At 39.2% G+C, this 20336-nt stretch overlaps 1 protein-coding gene across 4 annotated transcripts in view; it reads left to right on the plus strand.

The window, feature by feature from the left end:
* The window catches only part of TSHZ1 (teashirt zinc finger homeobox 1), an 81140-nt gene that overhangs the window by 13001 nt on the left and 47803 nt on the right, over window positions 1-20336 (plus strand). The window contains exon 1 of one of the 4 annotated variants that reach the window (XM_081875072.1): window positions 5206-5224. The exons of the other annotated variants lie outside the window; for them this stretch is intronic. The gene's annotated coding sequence lies outside the window, so the exon portion shown is untranslated. Of the gene's footprint in view, window positions 1-5205; window positions 5225-20336 lie in introns of those variants that run through there. 4 annotated transcript variants of the gene reach the window in all.

A 20336-nucleotide genomic window follows, 5' to 3' on the forward strand; every position in this document is an offset into this window, starting at 1 on the left:
ACTGGCAAATTATCAACAGATCTAATTGATATTATTGCTGCAAGTAAACTTTGAAATATAGGTATTTTTTAAAACTAGAAGTTATTACATAGTATATTACAAAGTACTAATCCAGTAAGCCACCGCTGTAATGTTGTCTGGTGTGAGGTTATTATGCTTCAGTTCCCAATTATGTAGAACAGGGATGGGGAACCTGTGGCCCTACAAATATTGTTAAACTCCAATTCCCGTCAGTCTCAGTTATAGTCCAGAAACATGGAAAGCCACTTGCTCCCCTTTTCCGATAACAGAACAAACAGTAAAAAAACAACTGTTCCAACTTCCAACTGTATCTTCCTTTAACTTGATATAACTGTTTCCCAAGATCAGTCATATGGGCAAGTTCTTAATCAGTAATAATCAATAGCTTAGGTGAAGCACTGAATTGCAAGAATTAATATTTTTTAAAAAATATTAAGCCAAGGCACACCTACAGAATATCTAGTGGTATTTTACAAATATAGAGTTGTATACTAATATTATAAATGTTGAAGTTTTAAAATTTCTCCTACCTCCACAGGTGATCAAACTGAAAATAGAAAAAACCACATACCCATGATGTCAATGATACATGGGAGACGATGTTATCCTTGCGAAGTTGAGCGTTTTAAAAAGAAAAAGCAGGAAGGTTTGAACACAATTAATACAAGTAGTGTTAATTGGATTTTAAACTATCTGGCCTTGCTGTAGAGTTAGGGTAGTATCTCACCCAGGAACAAGGTAGTAACATTTTTAGCAGGTGTGTGCATGTGTAAAATGGTGGTGAAAATCAATAAGGAAATACAAGTATTGTCAGGTATTTTTTATGGATTTTCATGGAAGAGCTCATGTCCTGTATGCTGTTAGTAGTATTGAACAATGATGTCCTGTAAGGAACATGGCTGGACTTCATTACTGTTAAGTATGTATATTTTATAATGGCCCTGTTATTATTATAAAGGGTAGATTGCTCTGTGGTCCAGGTTCCTGACACTGGGTGTCATCTAATGCCCACTTGTGCACTGGAAATCTGCTTGTGCAACAGGATCAGACCCTCCAAGTGTCCCTATTTTCCAACAATGTTCCTGATTTATAGACGTTGCCCCAGTTTCTGATCTGATCCCGGAATGTCCCACTTTTCCTTAGGATGTCCCCATTTTCATTGGAGAAATGTTGGAGGGTATGGAGATATGCAACCCCCAAGACATCTGAAGGCAATCCTGTGTAGGGAAGTTTTTTTAAAAAATTCTAAAAAATGTTTTATTATGTTTTTATATTTGTGGGGAGCTGCCCAGAGTGGCTGGGGCAACCCAGTAACATTTGTGGGGTATACATAGTAAAATTATCATTATGGAATGGGACGTCACTATTTTCATTGGATAAATGTTGGAGGGTATGCAGGACCCTCTAGAGCAGATTTTGGAGGTGAGAAGGGGCTGCAAGTGAGAGGGGAGAAAGGAGAAATAATGTTGTATGAGCAGATGTCCCCTCACCTTACACTGGATCTCACCCGTTGCCATGTAGTTATTTATTTTTCTCATATTGTTGGATTGAACCAAATGCATTCCTTGGCTCATTTGAGACATCTCACCAAACCGTAGTAAAGAATTCACAAACTGTTTTGGTTTTTCCACCTTCCTCCAGAGACTACTGTACGAAGGGACACTGCAGTTCAGAGAGGCTAGAGGAAGAAATCAGAATAGAACCCCTCAACCATAATTTGCACAATTGTGTTAAAGCGCAAACATTGGTTTGAGTTTTAAACTATTGCTAACACAAGGGCTTGTTTAACATAATGTCTGAATGGAGCCATTGACTTTGATTGTTAAATAAAAGAATAGATGTGGAAGGAAAGTGCTGCAAATTAGGCAGGAGAAGTTAACTCAGGTTAAACATTTCATCTTTCTTTGGCTTTCGTCTCCTCCTTTTCCCTGAACATTTGCACCTGGTGAAAATTATAGTGCAAGAGGATCTGAACCAGGAACATTGGCCTTCAGAATATACAGAATACCTTTCTTCTGCACAAAAACTCATTATGAAATTCCAGTCTTTGAAAAGTAAAAGTGGACATCAATTATTTTGGCAAGTTGTAAAAGTCTTGAGGCAAAAGCAGCTGAAAGCAAGAAGTCCAAGAGTTATTAAGCCAGGAACAGGGAATATACTAACCAATTGACAAACAGGGCCTATAACTTTTATATTTCAAGTACTGTACTCTTCTCACATTGCAAGTATTTATATCAAACGTCTCTAGCCAAATCCTGGGCTGGAAGGTACCGTTGACGCATCTCTCTCATATTGGAAAGAGACAGGATAAAAATAAACAAACATAAGTGAAATAAATTATTTAACTGTGTGCAGGATCACATCCTTATGCTATTGGTGCTTAAATGAGGTTATGAGTGTCACAAGTTTTGCGTCTGAGGCGTCAATTCTGTTTCTTAAAAATATTCCAACTGCCTTTTCTCCCCAAATCTCTGGTTTTGTAGCTGGAGGCCCTGATGCTCTCTGTGTTGCTGTCACTGTATATGCTGTGAAGGCAGTAAAAATGAGCACTAATCAATCTTTCAGAGCCAAGCAATGAGCATTAGGAGGCCACTATCCTGTGACTAAACACACCCCTTTTATGGAGTGTTGGTGCTAATAAAGGACAGCTTATTACTGAGGCAGAGACCAAAGCTTGGGTGAGGTCAACCATGACTGGCAGTCATCAGTCATTCTTAATGATACTTTTTCCCGTGCTTTCTAAGGGATTCTGAGCAGAGTGCAAATCATTTGGGGTCATCCATAGTTCATGTACCCACAGATGGTAAAGGTTTTGAAAGTCTTTGGTTTAAACTTGTACTTAAAAAGTGGGGGAATCGTTTTTTTCAAGTAGGCAAACAAACAAGCAAGCAAGCAAGCAAACACAAAAAACCCAATAGATTCCCCCCCTCCTATGTTGTGTTTTCTTTCACTGTTAAAAGATGTTTTACACACTGGAGTGCTTGTGCATTATAAAGAACTACATAAATTTATTTTTTATGACGTCTGTCTTCTTTAATTATTACCTTTGATGTCTATTGGTGACTAAAGAGAGCTTAACAGGATTTCTCTCCCTTCTTAAATTTCGCAAAGTGAAACCCAGCCAGTCCCTGACAGATGTCTGTTCCTCACCTTCAGGATTATTTTATAAATCCCTTTCTGATGAGCGGAAGTGTCAAATCAAGGACAGGTCATAAAGTAAAAGTATAAACCTTTTAAAGAGAGACTCAAGTAATATATAAACATTCTGCACTCACTCTGAATTTTTTATGGTTTGGAAAATATATTTTGGTAAGAAGGTAGAAAAGTTTCAACCATTAGCTTGTGTGCATTTTTAGAAATGCATTATTTTGTTTTGTTCCTCGTACTCCTTCCTAATTTGATTTCAAGCATTCAAAGATAATAACTGCTTCAGATAGAACACGTCACTAGGACTTTTGGTTTTTTATGCACCTTTAAAAATACGACAATTGTACTGCGTTTCTATTTTTGTGTTTATTTAATTAATTTACATCTAATCACCCATTGTAGTATATCTTGGTTTGAAGGCTGTGAAGGCAGTGTGAATTTAGACAACAGCTGTCTCCCCCCTTTCCCCTTTTTATTAAAGTAAGCTTACTTTTTCTGAGATTTTAACTTCTGATACAAGTGTTAGTTTATTTTTACTTCTTAAAGCTGAGGTAAGCTGAAATCAACACCTTCTGGTTTCTTCTGTCAGTTCTGTATCACCACATATGGGGAAAACATGGTGTGTTGTGCATAAAATACAAAAGTTGTACTGATTTTTGTCTCATGCGCACTCTTAAAGGTTTGACTTGCAACATTCAGTGTTTCATGGATGCTGGAGGTTTAGACAACTTCTTTTCAGTGTTTAGTGTTGTAAAATAAGCTGTCTATTGCACAAGCTTATGAAATTGTAAACCACTTTGTGAGTGAAATGTGCTCTGAAAGGTGGGTAGAAATGCATTAAATAAATGAAAGTACAGCACCTGGCATGTTGGTACTGATACATACAGCTTATTATGAATAAACAAAAATTGTTTGATAAAACATAATAAAAAACTAAGAATTCTGTTTGAGCTCAGACGCTTTAAAATGCACAAGTAGAAATATTTTCCTTTTATATTCTGTGTGCAATGGCTCCTTCTTGGTATGTAATCCCATTCATTTTTAAACCCATAAAATAAAAACCTTTTTTTATTTTGTCCCATAGTTGCCCAGCGAGTGAGATGCTTTTGGTAATTCTACCAGTAAACGGATTTCTGGTGTTGGTTGGAAAATATGTGCAGCTTTCATAAACAATAGAAAATACAATCAAATAGTGCTGTACCTATGATAAGAAGTGGTCCTTGTTGAAGCTTTATTCAAGAAAGCACTTAAAGATGAGGGTGTTTATGTATTTAAATTTAAGAATATGCCTTAAGTGCTTTCCTGAATTTGGGCCAATGTGCCTGATGCTTCCTCCTGTTTGAGACCAGATGTCATAAGAAAGAAATCAGGCCTCATCATGGCCCTGATTCTTTTGCTTATTGCATACAGTCCTCACTTGTTAAGTGTTTCTGTCTTTACATATGCAGGTTAGTAGAACAGCTTACGTTAGGAATGATGGGCCAGAAAACAAAGCAAAATGCCCCTTTAATAAGAGCCTGGACATTTGCGTAGCACTTATTCTCTAGTAAATTAGTTTTGCTCAGGGTACTGCCTTCTGTTCCTATACCATAGTAGGAAGAGGTTGCAGTTGCCACGTCCTGTAATTCCACAACCCTTTAGTTGACACTTAGATATGAACTTGCAGCTGCCTAGGTCGTAGGAGCCAATTCCTAGGGGCCAAGGTCCCTTCAGCCCCCCCCTAAAATATTTGAGGAGGCCGGTGGCCTTCAACGTTGATGGGCATTGCCTTCAAATGGTGTGCATGTGCTGTGTCTTGTGATTGATTATGCCGGGCAGCCTTGCCTGCCTCCGCTATTTTATTCAAGTTGGTGCCCATGGCCTAGATACACCTCCCCCACACACACCAACTACTTGGTGGCCAATTAACCATGGATTAAAATCTTTTGGTTATAATCCAAAAATTCTCTGGGATTGATGCACACAATAGAGGATTTTTTCATTTTGTTGAATCGTACTGGCACACTCAGTGCTGAGGTTTTGGAGTGGGAGTCTCTGATTCATGTAAAGAATCTGGGTATGTGCTTGAAACTTTTGGGTTTGGGTGAATGTGTGAAAAACCTCAAATGATTCAAGGCCTGAGAGTGGTCCTCCTATAAGGTTTGCAGAGTCCATGGTACATGAGGGCCCACAGGCCCACCCAAATATATATCTTAAATATATAAAGTATTTAATATATATTTATCTTAATACGTCATATGCAACAGCTATACATTTTATATCCATATATATTATCTATATATCATATGCAACAATTTTGCTGTTATATGTAGCCCTCTGTTAATTTTTTCTATGGCAAATAGTTCAGGTTTAATTAAAAATTTCTTCTCATAATAATGTTTCACCACCGATAAGAAGATACAGTGGTTCCTCGGGTTAAGAACTTAATTCGTTCTGGAGGTCTGTTCTTAACCTGAAACTGTTCTCAACCTGAAGCACCACTTTAGCTAATGGGGCCTCCTGCTGCCGCTGCGCCGCTGCTGCACGATTTCTGTTCTCATCCTGAAGCAAAGTTCTTAAACCGAGGTACTATTTCTGGGTTAGCGGAGTCTGTAACCTGAAGCGTATGTAACCTGAAGCCTATGTAACCTAAGGTACCACTGTATGCAATTGGATACTGGTGCATATTCAAACTAAATTGGGATGGGTTCACCCAAATATATTTCAGACAAGGGCTCACATCAAAGAGTGGCTGCCACTGAGCCCCCAGATCCAGGTAGATCATAAGGGCATCTAGAGAGGCATTATTGGTTGTTGCCCTCAATCTCTGGAACTCCTTTCGAAAGCTGAAGTTAACCTATTTCAGCAGTATTGAAATACCTATTTGGCTTTGGTTTTCTGGGCACAATTAAGCTTTTTATTAGGGATGAGGTTTTAGTACATATTTTATTTGCTGCCTGGTTATTATTTGAATACTATATAATGGTCCATCAATTTAATGGGTAGGGTAGGTTACGTTTTGTACCTTCTGGCTCACTTGGCCTATGGTGTTGCTTTTTTACTTTTGGCTCTCAGCTGTGTTTAAGGTGCTTTGAGGCCATGCTAACAGGGAAGGTTACCTCTGGGGAAGTTGAAGTGGTTCTACAAGTTACATGGAGCACCTCACTTTCTCCCTCCTTGCTTATCTTCACTGTCTTTTCCGCTCCTTGCCCACCTGCCAACTTTTTGACCAACCTCTGCACCCTTAATCTCCTTGGTATGCAGGCAATAGAAGGTGATCATGCCTATTTCCTAGCTGTTAAAATTGCTGTTAAAAACCACAAGAACAGGCCAGGGTATTTTTTTTTCTGGTCTGTTAGCAACCCAGCCCTAGGGAGGCACTAGAGAACGAAAGGCAGTTCTATGCACTTTGGGATGAAGATGGAGAACTGGTTTTAATTCTGTGGCTTCCTTTTATTTTTTTACACAGTGGCCCAGGAATAAAATGGGACACAGGTCCCAATGATATAGAAATTAACACAGTATTATAAGGGCTTTATGTTCCAGTTACAAAACCCTATGTGTTGCATTCAAATAATTTGTAGCTGGACTATGAACTCTCCCAGAAAAATAAAAGAATACTGCTGATTTGTACACAAAGGTTATTTCATTTAAATGCATGAAAAACTGGAAATTGCTAGTTGCTTAGCGTTAAGGCTATGCTAAAACAAAATGTCTGGGTAATAAAACCAGTTAATGTCGTTTACAACTGTCCAGATGAAAAGCTCTGCACAAATCTACTGTTGGCCCTCAATATGGAGTTATTTTTTAACCAATGTGAGTGAAAGGTCATACATACTTCACTTCAGCTTAAATTGAATTTACATGATACAGATGCATAAGAGCATGTATGAGAATACACCACGGGTGAGATTTCCCTGTGTCCAAGCACGTGAACGACTTCTACCTCACATGCCATCTGTAGCCAGATCTTTATTGATATGGGCATCTTGTGCTAGGCCTGTGGGCAGCGAGGAGAAATTTAGCACCTTAAGAGTGGTGAGTTTGTTATATTAACCTGCTTGCCACGGACAGACAACACACAGCAGTTTCCTTCCTAGGTGAAGTGTGAGCCTTTCAGAGATACTCATTGTGGCCATTTTAGATTCAGCTTCCCTGCCCCCTATGCACGGTTGATTTTCAGGTTTTTCTTCCCTTTTGGAGCTCAGATCCTTTATTTTGTCTTTACAGCCTGGCTGAATAGAAATCATTTATTTTATGCAGCTTTGTGCTTTTTTCCTCTACAGCTAGTATCTGCATGAATGTGTCGTAGCCCGATTCGAGTTCATTCGATTAAATAAAATGCTTAAATTGTAATCCGTGCAAAACGATCATATTTGAAACACTTGATGTCTTGGTGAGAATCCATAATAGTGATCAGATTTAAATGATTTAACACAGTAGTTGTAGGGAGGGAAATACAGTTTCAAGACATCCGTGTATTTATATATTAAAAAGATTAAAACTAAAGTCAGATATGCTTCTCCCTCTCCCTCTCTCCTTTTTTTAAGCAGTCAAAAGATATACTGTATCCTCTGTGAAAGGGCGCTTTCAATCCAGTTATCCACTTTACCCAGTTTCAGATTCCAGAACCTTCTACACACCCTCATTGGTTAAACCACTAAGCCTTTGATTCCTTCCTGATTACACTATGCAAGACATCTATCAAACACTGTCTTATCTGTTTGTAAGGCAGCTCAGGCCTCAGATTTAAGTCATGGGTTTTGGCTACAAGTTAGAGTGTGATTAATAATTGACTAATGTAGCTTTTATTTATCACAGGCTAGCACATTTCACCATTACCGAGTTAACATAAATTAAGTGTAAGCTGTCGTTCAATCTGTTTTTCAACTCCCCACCCCCCCACCCCGCTTCAAATCCTAAGTCTATCTTTCACTTTTTTAGAAACAAAATCCTTACACAGGGCACAGTCTTAGTCAGTGCCAAAAAGTTGATTTCCTTTTCAGTGGAGTCATATATCACTAGCCCTCCCAGCTGCAGTGTCAGCCTCTGACAGAATGACATGTGTCATTTATCAAAGGGGCCAGTCCGGGCCTTGGGAAACGTACATGACAAAGCCTGAGAGAGTTCATTTCGTAGTCCCCTCCTACCCTCTCTGAGCCTCTTGCCAGGAAAGCCTGTGATGTTTCTGTCTTCACAGCATTACTGTAAGTCCTTCAACCTTCACAAAATTAACCCTCACAACCTCCACCATCTTCACTAATATGGATTCTTCCTTGGAGAGTTCAGAAATCTTTCTTTCTTTCTTTCTTTCTTTCTTTCTTTCTTTCTTTCTTTCTTTCTTTCTTTCTTTCTTGTGGGGGACACAATTAGTGATGGTATATTCTTGCAAAGTTTAGCTTCATTTAAGTCATCTATGTGTGGGGCACTACTGTACAAGAAGTAAAATACTAAGTTTTCTTGTAACAAGAGAAAAGAGACCTAACAATTTCCGAAGTGTTTCAGCCTCCTCTCTTAAACATACTTATTGCAGAGTAAGCCCCATTGTTCAACGTAGGACTACCCACGGAGGAAACATGCATAGGATTGTAATGTTGCTGTGTTATAAAAGGTCTGGCACTACACAGAATAACCTTCCCTATGCATTTTCATGCATTTTGTTGTTCAGATTTTGTCTCTGCTAAGCTTTTTGCTTGATTTTGAATATTAAGTACTTCAATATAAAGTACCTGAACAGGTAACATAGGGGGTTTCTTTTCTGTGTAGCGTGTATGACTCATACAACACCTGCACAAATAAGGTGACTTAGTTTACAGAATTCTCCGTAAAAAGTGCTTCACTTACAAAGAAGAAAAGCAACTGCAACTAAAATAGTTTTGCACTCAGTTGTTTATTTATTTTTTAACCTTGTCATTCAGTACTATTATAAGGCCATTAAGATTAACAGCTCAAATGTGATTATTTTCTTTTAACCATAGATTAGACTGCCAGAATATAAACATATTTTTAGCTGAAACAAAAGTTTTCCCCAACTGTCTCGTTTTTATTTCGTATGAGAGAACAGTTATTGTTTTCTCACTCACACAGACCCCTTTAAAAACATTATGCATAGCTGCTGCTATCACAGTAAAATTATTTACAGCATCGGATATCATTTAAAGAGATAGCTAAGGGGACTGTAGCTTCAGCGAGGAACTTTCGAGAAAGGAACCCTATAAATTAGCCATTGCTCAGGAGTGGCTGTTTTCTAGTCAGGGCTGGTCCTTTCATTTGTCTACATAAGGCTAATTTATTTTTGCAGCCAGATGTGAGCTGACAGCCATCACTCAGAGTTTCCTTCCCCCACTGTTAGGAGGTCTGGAAAACAGTCACGTTTCCCATTTTACAGAATCCCCATCAACATTATTGAAGATGGATGTATCTTTAAAGCAAAGATTGATTGTGGATATCGGAGTTATGGTGTCATTTATCATGGTGAATATTATTTAGACTTGGATTGTACAAGGCTGTAACTTGAGACACAGCCAGGGGAGGGACAATCTGGAAACGAGGATCCATGAACTTTAATGGATGGATGCTTTTTCAAAGCTCCACTCACTACAGCATGATTTACTTTTCTTACAGAAAGGAAACAAGCATTTCAGTTTTAAAGGGCCAGCATGCCTCCTTGTCTCCTTTTGTGGATCCTTCATAGAAACATCAAAGGCTTACAGCTGAGACACAAATAGAGTGATTGAATATGAATTTTACATGTATGCAATTAATCCTAGCTTAAATATATCATCATAAGAGACATTAAATGAGGTGCACTCAAGGCTTTTGTTTGCTTGGGCCTTTAGTTACATGGCTGCTGAAGTGCTGCAGCCTAGCTGTATTCTGTATGAGATATCATGAAATTCTGGTAGCATTAAATATAACCTGATAACTAGTGTGTCATATTGTGAAAGCTTTCTATATCAAATGGAGTCTAAATCATACAGTTGCGCATTGCTTGAAGAATCCTATTGATATGAACCAACTATTGACACTCAGTTGTCCAGCATGGCAGTACATCTTTTGATACATAAAATGTGGCAAAATGAAGAGTTTTTTAAAAAATAAACTAATTGTATTGAGACTTTTTTGCAATGTATAGTAAAAAGTAAAGGTAAAGGTACCCTTGCCCGAACGGGCCAGTCTGGACAGACTCTAGGGTTGTGCGCTCATCTCACTCTAGAGGCCGGGAGCCAGCGCTGTCCGCAGACACTTGTGGGTCATGTGGCCAGCGTGACAAGCTGCATCTGGCGAGCCAGCGCAGCACACGGAATGCCGTTTACCTTCCCGCTAGTAAGCGGTCCCTATTTATCTACTTGCACCCGGGGGTGCTTTCGAACTGCTAGGTTGGCAGGCGCTGGGACCGAGCGACGGGAGCGCACCCCGCCACGGGGATTCAAACCACCGACCTTTCGATCGGCAAGTCCTAGGCGCTGAGGCTTTTACCCACAGCGCCACCCGTGTCCCGCAATGTATAGTAAATCATTCTTATTGCCATATGCCCATATGGTATTACTGCAAAAAAGAAAAAGAAAAAAAGAGAGAGGTCTGATCTGTGTGTAATGTTAAGTTGATAGCAATTTGTGGTGTTTGTACATTATATTGGTTGATACTTAATCATTGCAGGGGGTTAGGATCATATCCTTGCTTCCCAGCCTCCTTTCCTATTCACTGTGAATTCTCATCATTCCGAACCATAATTTGCTGGTACATCCATATTGAAGTTAGCCATAGTTCCTAATTTGGAATTTGTAACCAGCTTCAAAGCAGAGTGTCAAATGTTAGGTGGGAATGTTTGCATTAACTGCAGTTAATGACATTGGATGGTGAACCATGGTTAAGCGCTGTGGGGAAAGGGTGGGGAAATCCATGCTTGAGAGGGGAGGACCTGGGGGAAAGGGCATATAGTCCTACCACCTGCAGTCAATCCTATAACCATGGTTAAGGCCTGGCTTGCATTACATATATGCTGGTCTTGGAAGTACTTCCTCACTTTTTCAGGTGAAGCTTGCAATGGTGCGTAAAGCACGATGATGTAGTTCTGCTTTGAGTGTTGTTACCAACTCGTTGTTCTAGAACTTTTATTAAGTTCTCAACAACGTAATTTATGTTTCAAAATGCAGTCGTTTTAAATTTTGCAATGTTGTTTGTGCTTAAAACTAATTTAACCTTTCTGTAAATATTTAGCTAAATTGTAGAATATGAGCAATCTGGTGAACCAAAGAATAGCATGTATGGCATGAGTACAGATGGAGTAAAGAATGATTTCTGAAAATGAAGGCATCAGGGGATCTTGATAATGTGATGCTATGGACCCAGGTGAGGCTTGCTCTACTGATTGCTCTGGATGTTTTTTATGCTTCACAAAAATGGCTACTGTTGGGTTCATTATGAGGCGTTCCAGATTTGGTTTTGAGCAGATAAATTTTTTTATATAAGAAATAAAATGGGCATGAGGTAACTGGAGGGTGTCTCATCATGTTCTTCAGATTCCATTCTCCAGTTCGTAGAGATCAGCTTCTAGTTGTGTAATAGGCAGACATCTATTAGTGAGTAGTCTTCCTAAATAATAATCGTAAGCTACATTTTTGACTCGTCTGCTGCTGTTGAATTAGTTCCGTTTTACAGTTTACTGTTTTGATGATTTGATGTTCTTAATACATTTTGGTGACTGCTTTGAGTGAGTAACTTTTTTAGGACCAAAAATTCAGGATAGGAATGATCCTATCAATAATAAATGACTGGAAAACCCAACACTTCAGCATATACAGGCCGTAATAGGCATTGGAATATCTCCTTTTTAACCCTAAAAACAAGGTGTAAGCTTGGTTTTATGAGAAAGAATATAAAACATTAATGAAAGTTTTGTGCAAGCAGAATTAATTTTTTTCTAACCTGAAAAACAAAACAAGGTGTAAGCTTGGTATTAAACTCAAAGTTAAAAGAGAGAGAAATAATATAAAACATTAATGAAAGTTTTGTGGAAGCAGAATTAAAATCAGCAACAAAAATAAAAACAATTATGAGCATCTGTTTTAGAATGCTTATCAGTTCTGTTTATAACAAATGAAGAAAATCCATTATCTGCAACAATAAGGGGAATTTCCTTTTCCAAATGTTGATTTACTTGCAGAAGTGTGATCTTGCATTTAGATATTTTTGGCAACTAATGTTCGTCTCTGGTGTTTGACATTATAATTTCAGGGATACCAGTCTGCATTCTGAGCAGTTTATAGCCTACTTCACAATGCAGTTACGATGAGGGATTGGCATCTAAACTAATTTAGACACTTTCTCTGATAGGGAACCCACAGATAGCATGATCTACAACTCACTTAAGGCAATGTTATTTGATTTTAGCCTATATGCTCCAGTATTTAATACATTTTGGAAATAATAGCATTGAGTTTAATATGCTCATAATTGTGTCCACCTATGGCAATTACAGGGGAAATGGCAATCTGGTTGTGGTGGCATGTTGCCAAAGGCTGAGTTCAGCACATGGTGACAGGTGCACACAACCAGCTTGGATAAAATAGCCACTAGGCTTTTTCACTGCCACCAGATGTAATAGTTCTGACAATGACCACGGTCTCAGTAAGTGTGTTTAGGGTGCAACCTGGTCTTAGACATGCTACTTGCTTTGAAGTCAATTCCATAGACGTCGAAGAGAATTCCAAGCACATATGTTTAGGATCAAGATTAGTCCTATTCAGTACAAATAAATTGGCTTAAATCCTAATACTTTGGCTTAAAATTAAATGGAGTTGTGGTTTGGGTTGTCAGCCCATTCTAGACCTATAAACGTGGTTGAATTTGCATGAGGGTTATTTTTCTCCCGACCTGGAAGCATGCAACATGTTTACAAACAGGAAGCAGTTCATTATATTCATATTTATCACAACATCTGTAATGTCGACCAGGGGTCAAGTCATTACACTAAATTTATTGTAACCATTATTAATGCATGTAGGCTTGTGCCTCAGTTATGATATAAGACTGCTGTTTCCTGATTAAAAGCTGTTTGGCAATGCCGAGATAGAATACAGATTCTCTCTGCCTCATGGTGACTGACAGCAGCTTCTGGTATTCTTCTTTTTTCTGGCAGTGGAGTATATTAATATGAACACACCTTGCAGAGTAGGCTCAGAGCTGCAAGAAGTATAGAATGCAGAAAACTGTCTAATTTCAGCAGGCACAACTGTGCCTCCATAAGGTAGCCAAATTTATCACGGCACATTACAGAATGCAGCAAATGTCATGAAAGCCATTGTTTTTTAATTTTTTTCCCTGGGTGTCTGAATGAGGTGATTTATGGTAGTTATCCATCTTAAGGGTCATCTATCAATTTTTAGTTGCTAGGCAATCAAACTAGCAGCTGTTTGCTTTGAATCAAGCTGAAAAGTTGTCAGTCATCGCATGCAGGTATGACCTTAGTGGTTAAACGCATTACCATGCATGCAAAATTAAAAGAAACAATGTCCTCCATTTCACCCATCATGTATGGCATATTGTAAGGTTTAACGATAATTGTAGTACAAAATGAAGTGGTGAAAAGGGAGTTTGTGTGCACAACATACTAGACAATACCTTCTGTTTTCCTCCCAAAATAGTTAGTTATATCTTTTCTGCATGGAACGTTGTTTTCCCTGTTATCCCTTTCCTTTCTAAGAAGTGTTCATTTTGAAGACAGCGACAAAAGGGAGACAAGGTCATCTTCTAAGATACAAATTCTTAGGATGGTGGAACCTCCCTACTATTCCAGCAGAAATTTTGCTCTTACGTTGCAGTTTTCAGGGACCTTAAACATTGCATTGACACAAATGTTTAGCATTGGGGAAGCCATATTCTATTAATGAAAACTAGATTACCGTGGCTGCGATCCTAAACACACTTACTAGCAATAAATTCCAATGAGCTACGTGGAACTTTCTACTGGGTAAACATACTTAAGATTTCAGTGTGTCCATGTGTGTCTCTTGCAGTCAGCTTGCTAATGTTATCTTGAGAGGATAAATATAAGAAAGAGAAAAACTATTGTGCAAGCCATACTCGGGCTTTGTAAGCAGATGATTCTAGTGACAGCACCACACGGCAATCATTTTTGAAGCGTTCACATTCTGCTCAACTACTGCTTGTTAGTATCCGGATATACTAATGCCCTGCTATTAGTATACAAAGTGTTTTACAATCTTTTATACCATCTGTCCTCGTAACAAATTGTGAGGTAGGTCTTTAACATTCCTGTTTTGCAGAAGGAGCACTGAGGTCGAAGGATAGTGATTTAAAACAGAAGTATGTGTGGTACAGTGCTTGCTACTGACTAAACATCAGGAAGAACTTTCTGACAGTGAAACGGTCTCCCTCGGGAGGGGACGGACTCTTTTTCTTGGAGGTTTTTAAGCAGAGATTATGTGGCCATCTGCCATGTATGATTTAGATGAGATTCCAGCATTGCAGAGGGTTGAGCTGGATGATCCTTGGGGTTCCTTCCAGATCTGCAGTTCTGTGATTCTTTGAAAGGCAGTCATCACCACTTCTTTATATTGCAATCTGTACGAAATTTTGTGTCTGCCTGGTCAACTGCTGACATCCTCCAAAATACGGAAAAATAAATAAAACGAAAGCCTCAAGAGAGTGTAACTGCTTTTGAAAATCTTAAACAACCCAGCCTACCCTGGAAATATTATTCAGGGTTTGATTCAGAGGATTCCGGACAGCATTTGAAGAGAATTGATTTACAGATGGCTTCAGCAAGGAGGGCAAAGCTGTGTTTAAATGATCCTTCAATGTAAGAATTTAGACCAGTGTCAGAAAAGTTCACATCCTGTACGTTCTAGTTAATAAGAAATGGCATCTATCCACAACAATAATTTTGTACACCCCTCGCGCGCCCCCCCCCGGCTGTTGAAGAAAGAACTTCTCTGAGTTGTCAAGAAGCTTCATAGAAGAAAAGGGAGAGAAGCTTTTAACCATGTGTACTGTGCATTTGTGACACCGTATTTATTTTGAGTTGTTTTGGGCACGGTTCACCATGGAAAAGTGACATATAAATTAAACTGAACTAAACTAAAAATATGCTTCTTGAAATTGCTTGAACTTGAAGCATTATGTGCAGCTCTGTGTATCAGATAAATCAGCAGTAAAACTCTGACCTGTGACATGCTCCTGAGAGTTCTTGCCAAAACACTACTGCAGTGATTCTACTGGATACAACACTGCTTTCAGTAGATGCACTCTATCTTGATCAACAGTGCTAAACAGGACAAGGGCTCAGCAGCCTTGACAATTTTTTTCTCTTTTTGGTTCGTAGCTTCAGCTGACTGCATATGGGCAGAGCATTCCAAAGGTGGTGATGGTAGATTCTCTTACACAGAAACTGTCATTACTTAAAACCTGCTGGCTTGGTCCAGCCAGGGCAAAAGGTATTGTGGACAGGGGAATTATTTCCTTCTCCTAAAATTCAGACTTCATTTTGGTAAGAGTCCTGGGAATTGTAGCTTTGTGGGGGGTAAACTACAGTTCGCAGGATTCTGTGTGGGGAAACCATGACTGTTTTTAATGTGCTTTAAATGTGTGCTATAGGTGTAACACAATTTGCTCGCCTCTGTTGAAGTAGGAAATATGGATTTTAAAAGCCCACACAACATATTTGGGAACTATGCACACTTTTGAGGAAACTGATGCAAAGTTGTACTGGTGATAAAACCCTTGTGCTTCTTTAAAACAATTACCAATTTTAAATTATTATTATTATACTATTTTCACATAGGTTTATAAAACCAAACATAGCATAAACATGGAAAGTAAGAAAAATCAAATAATTAGAGCCTTTACATAAAATAAGGATCAGTTAAAATCTACAGCACGTGCGTGGAAGCTAGTGCCATGCATACAAATAAATCAAATGATGGACCCATGATAAATAAGGCATGGCCTGGTAATCACTTTCCATAGTGAACTAGAAATCTTCACCAGACATTGAGATTACTAGTCTTTGCTGTGAATATATAATTTTATATTTTCCAGGCTTTGCTGGTGGTCTATCTATACTTTTGATAAGTGTGATTGATGAGACAACTAGGTAGGCAGAAAAGTTTAGCCTTGTGGTAACAAGACCATGGATTATCTGGTCCAGTATTCTGTTTTCTCAGTGTCTAATGAGATTCCAGTGGGAAGCTCACAAGAAGGACCTGACGGCAACATCACCCTCCCCACTTGAGCTCCCCAGTAACTAGTATTCAGAAGCTTGCTGCAGTTGCCTAGGTCATTATGTTTTCAGCTGTGCAGAATCTAACTTGACAAGCTAGTGACAATCTGTACTGTGTGTAGGAGTTTTGGGTGCTTGCAAAAGTGTGTTTTGCTTTTCCACTTTCCCCACTGATGTGGTGAGAGCTAGTTTGTGCAAGTGTACTTCCTTTGTTGAAAAGATGCTATGGATGTGCCCCGAAGTCTCAGTGTCTCCCACTCCAACTCTACTGCAGAGGAAGTCACAGGTGTGATATAACTCCCAAGAGTAATGAAAGGGTGGTTGGCAACCATGGATTTGATGCTGCTCGGTTTGTAGTTTGTGACACAGAATTTCCGCTTGAGGTATTTTTATTTTTCTTATTTTTTGCTATAAGCCCCTTCAACTTTTTCTTGGCTCTCGGCTCCTGGTTGTCATTTTGCTGCTTGAAGGAGGCAGGGTTTTGTTTTCATTTTTTCTTTCTTTCAAAGCATTGAATACCACAACACTGCTTCATCTGTCTAGCAATTCTCTTTTGTAGTCTTGGACTGGGGTGGTTAGCACTAGTAAGGGGTATAATGTTTATTCCGGAATACATTGAAGGCAAACCTCTATAATGCCTGGAGTTTGGTCTATATATCTATATGAGTGACTTATAGACTACTTGATCACAATAGGTCAGGTTTCAATGATCATAGAATCATAGAATCATAGAGTTGGAAGAGACCACAAGGGCCATCGAGTCCAACCCCCTGCCAAGCAGGAAACACCATTAGAGCACTCCTGACATATGGTTGTCAAGCCTCTGCTTAAAGACCTCCAAAGAAGGAGACTCCACCACACTCCTTGGCAGCAAATTCCACTGTCAAACAGCTCTTACTGTCAGGAAGTTCTTCCTATATGTTTAGGTGGAATCTTTTTTCTTGTAGTTTGATATGGCTAATACTCAAGACTTTTTTTTTCAGCTGGAGCTCACTGGATCTCAGCTCCAGCTCTTGTCACGTGGGCGCCATTGCCATTTAAGAAAATAAGGGAGAGGTTCATGGTGAGTTCCAAGCACCTATTTTTCTAGAAAAATCGCACTGCTGATATTAATCCCTGTCCTCAAGGGCTCAAAGCTAAAGGGTAGCAAGGAGTTGTAAGAAAGATAAGATCCCAAAATAGCCTATATCAACATAATAAAAATTAATAAGAGCCATGTTCTATCATTCCCTCTCTCTTGTATCTGATTCATCTCACTCAGGAGCCACCAGGCTCACACCTCACACTTTGGAACAGTGTTTTCCCACAAGGAACCTCTGGAGGGTAAGGTGGGGAGGTAGTACTGTTGGGTGTGGGCATTGTCATTCCATATTAATTTAAAAAAAAAATCAATAAAATATTGTTGTTTTTAAAAAAGAGTAGTCAGTGTGGTGCCAGCCAGGTGTTGCTGAACTATGAATCTTATCAGCCCAGTCCAGCATGGCCAGTGGTTGGAGATCAAGCAAGCTGTGGTCTAACAATCTATGGAGGGCACTGTTTGCTTCTACTGAACTAGCTGATATTCCTTTTTCTCTACCTTCTCTTCTTCACCATATTTTTGTTCAGCAAGGAGCTGAAACTTCTTCTTCCAACCCAGTTGCAGTCACTCAGCCCAATGCTCAACCTTCGTGGTTTTCAACTTCTTTAATTCTACCAGAGCTGGGAATTGTTTGCTATCAAATGCATGTCTTTCAACACAGAAATCACAGAGCTTACAAAAGAGGTCTCTGTACATCTTTATTTGTTTTGTTTTGTTTTGTTTTGTTTTGTTTTGTTTTGTTTTGTTTTGTTTTGTTTTGTTTTGTTTTGTTTGAGAGTACAGAACTAATTTCCAAAGCAATCTGAATATTTTTTCAGCCTGGAAGTAATGTTTTATGGGGCATACTATTTTTGAGGTGGAATGCCAGACAAAGGAGATGAGTTTCTATTCTGGATGACCAAAGCTCTCTCCAGAGATTGGGTAGGAAAGGAAGGGGAGGAGGAAAATACAAGAAGGGGTTGAACTATAGCTGATGCTTCTGTATAAGCTTTCTGCAGTTATTTGAGACTGGACACTTGTAAACTTCGTTTGTCATGTGAGAGTAACTGTAATTCCGCTGCAACGTTTGGCAAACAGAAAAACGTTTGTTTTCCGTTTTGTTCGTTTATCAAATTTGTTCCACCAGAGAAGTCAAGCCAGCATACACAGAGTTATCCCTGTGTTTTTATTAAAATTGGTAAATTATGACAGAAAAGGAAATCATTTGCATGCAGACAAAAGGAAATAATGGAAAAACCCCCTCTAAAATAATATGTAGCATAAGATCAAGCAAGAGAAGACACAATTACAATATTTTCGTTTGGTGAGTCCGTACGTGAATTCCTTAGTTATCTCATTTCATCTTTCCAACAACCATTTGAGGCAGGCTACTCTGAAAGAGGAAGTACGTTCAAAAGGTATGGCGATAATCGTTAGGATAGATAGCTTTAATAAAGCACTATGAGAACTCAGGAAGGAGAAGTATTTCAATCTGGTGGTGCTGTCCCCCTAGAATTTAAAACCTCTTGGGTAAGTGGGGAGTATGTGACACTGGTGTGAAAAGTGGGATTGTGTTCCCTTGAGAGAAAATGAGAACTGATGTGATTGAATGTAAGAAATAGCAGCAGATGGTGGAAACCAGTTGGTGATCTTGTTCTCCCTGAAGGGCTTCTGTTTCAGCTAACAGAAGGGGAAAGCAGACAGCTTTTGCAGATTTTCCCTCCCCTGTGCAGTTGCCAGCACCCCCTAAAAACTGAGTTGAGGAACCTTCCAGAACAGGGTTGAAGGTGGCATGGAGATATGGAGGGAAAAAGGAGAACTGGCAAAAACGCCCTCCCCTCCCTTTTTATTAGCAGAGGTGTCCACTGGATCAAAAGCCACGGTATCCACTGGATCAAAAGTGACAGGGCACTAATTGATTTCTCACAATACTCTAGGTACAAAAGCTTCAGAAGAAGTTTGTAGAAAACCTTAAAGTAAACCTGAAGAAGTCTGTGCAAGAGCAAGTTAGATAACCAGCTATGAGGCATGAAGGCTAACCCCAAAGCTGGTGGAGTGCTGTAGTCAATAGCCAAGAATCGAAACAAGGGGACACTAGAAACTGGTAGTTTTGAGGAGACATCGACAGATGAAGTAAATGGTGTGTGTGGGTTGAAGATGAAGCATCATCTTGGATTTCAGGATCTGTCTAGTGCAGAGTGGCAGATACTCTGTTCCTTGCTTCCATTTATGGTTGTAATGTTAAGGGAACCCTGTCTGTGTTTTATACATTCCAGTTCACCAGAGTCAGGAGCAGTTCCAGTCTAGGTTTTACAAAAAGCTCAGGAGCTCTTGATATGGGACCTGAGGCATTTGAAGAGAGATTTCTGGTGGGCATTTCCCATGTCCTATATGTGTGTGTTAGAGTTTGTTCCAATTAAAGTCATTTTGTCACCATCAGTCGAGTAAAGAGTTGATCTTACAGTGGTATGCTTGCATATTGGAAATAAATTAGGGCCCCTCTGGGCATCTTTCTCTTTCATAATGACTTGTGTGCATGATGATATTGGGATGGCTATACACGATCTTGCTTTCAATATTGCGCCTGCAAACGTTTCAGGACAGACATAGTTCTTCATTTCCAATCAGTGCGTGTCCCATAGCTTTCTGCTGAAATCCTGTTACAAATGTAACATGTTTGTTTGCTCCTTCTTTTGTTGCACTGTAGTGCAGGTGTGTCCCTCCAAACAGCAATAATGTGCTAACATTGCGGAAGCATTACAGAAACACTAATGAAATGGAAAGATGTGTGGATGGTCCAGTATAAATCCACCTGTAATGCACTGATGACATGGCAGATTATACACACACAAACAAACAAGCCAAACAAAACCAGCTTGGAGGGCCCCC

This window comes from Podarcis erhardii (genome assembly GCF_964252035.2).
Source record: "Podarcis erhardii genome assembly, chromosome: 8".
Lineage (NCBI taxonomy): Eukaryota > Metazoa > Chordata > Lepidosauria > Squamata > Lacertidae > Podarcis > Podarcis erhardii.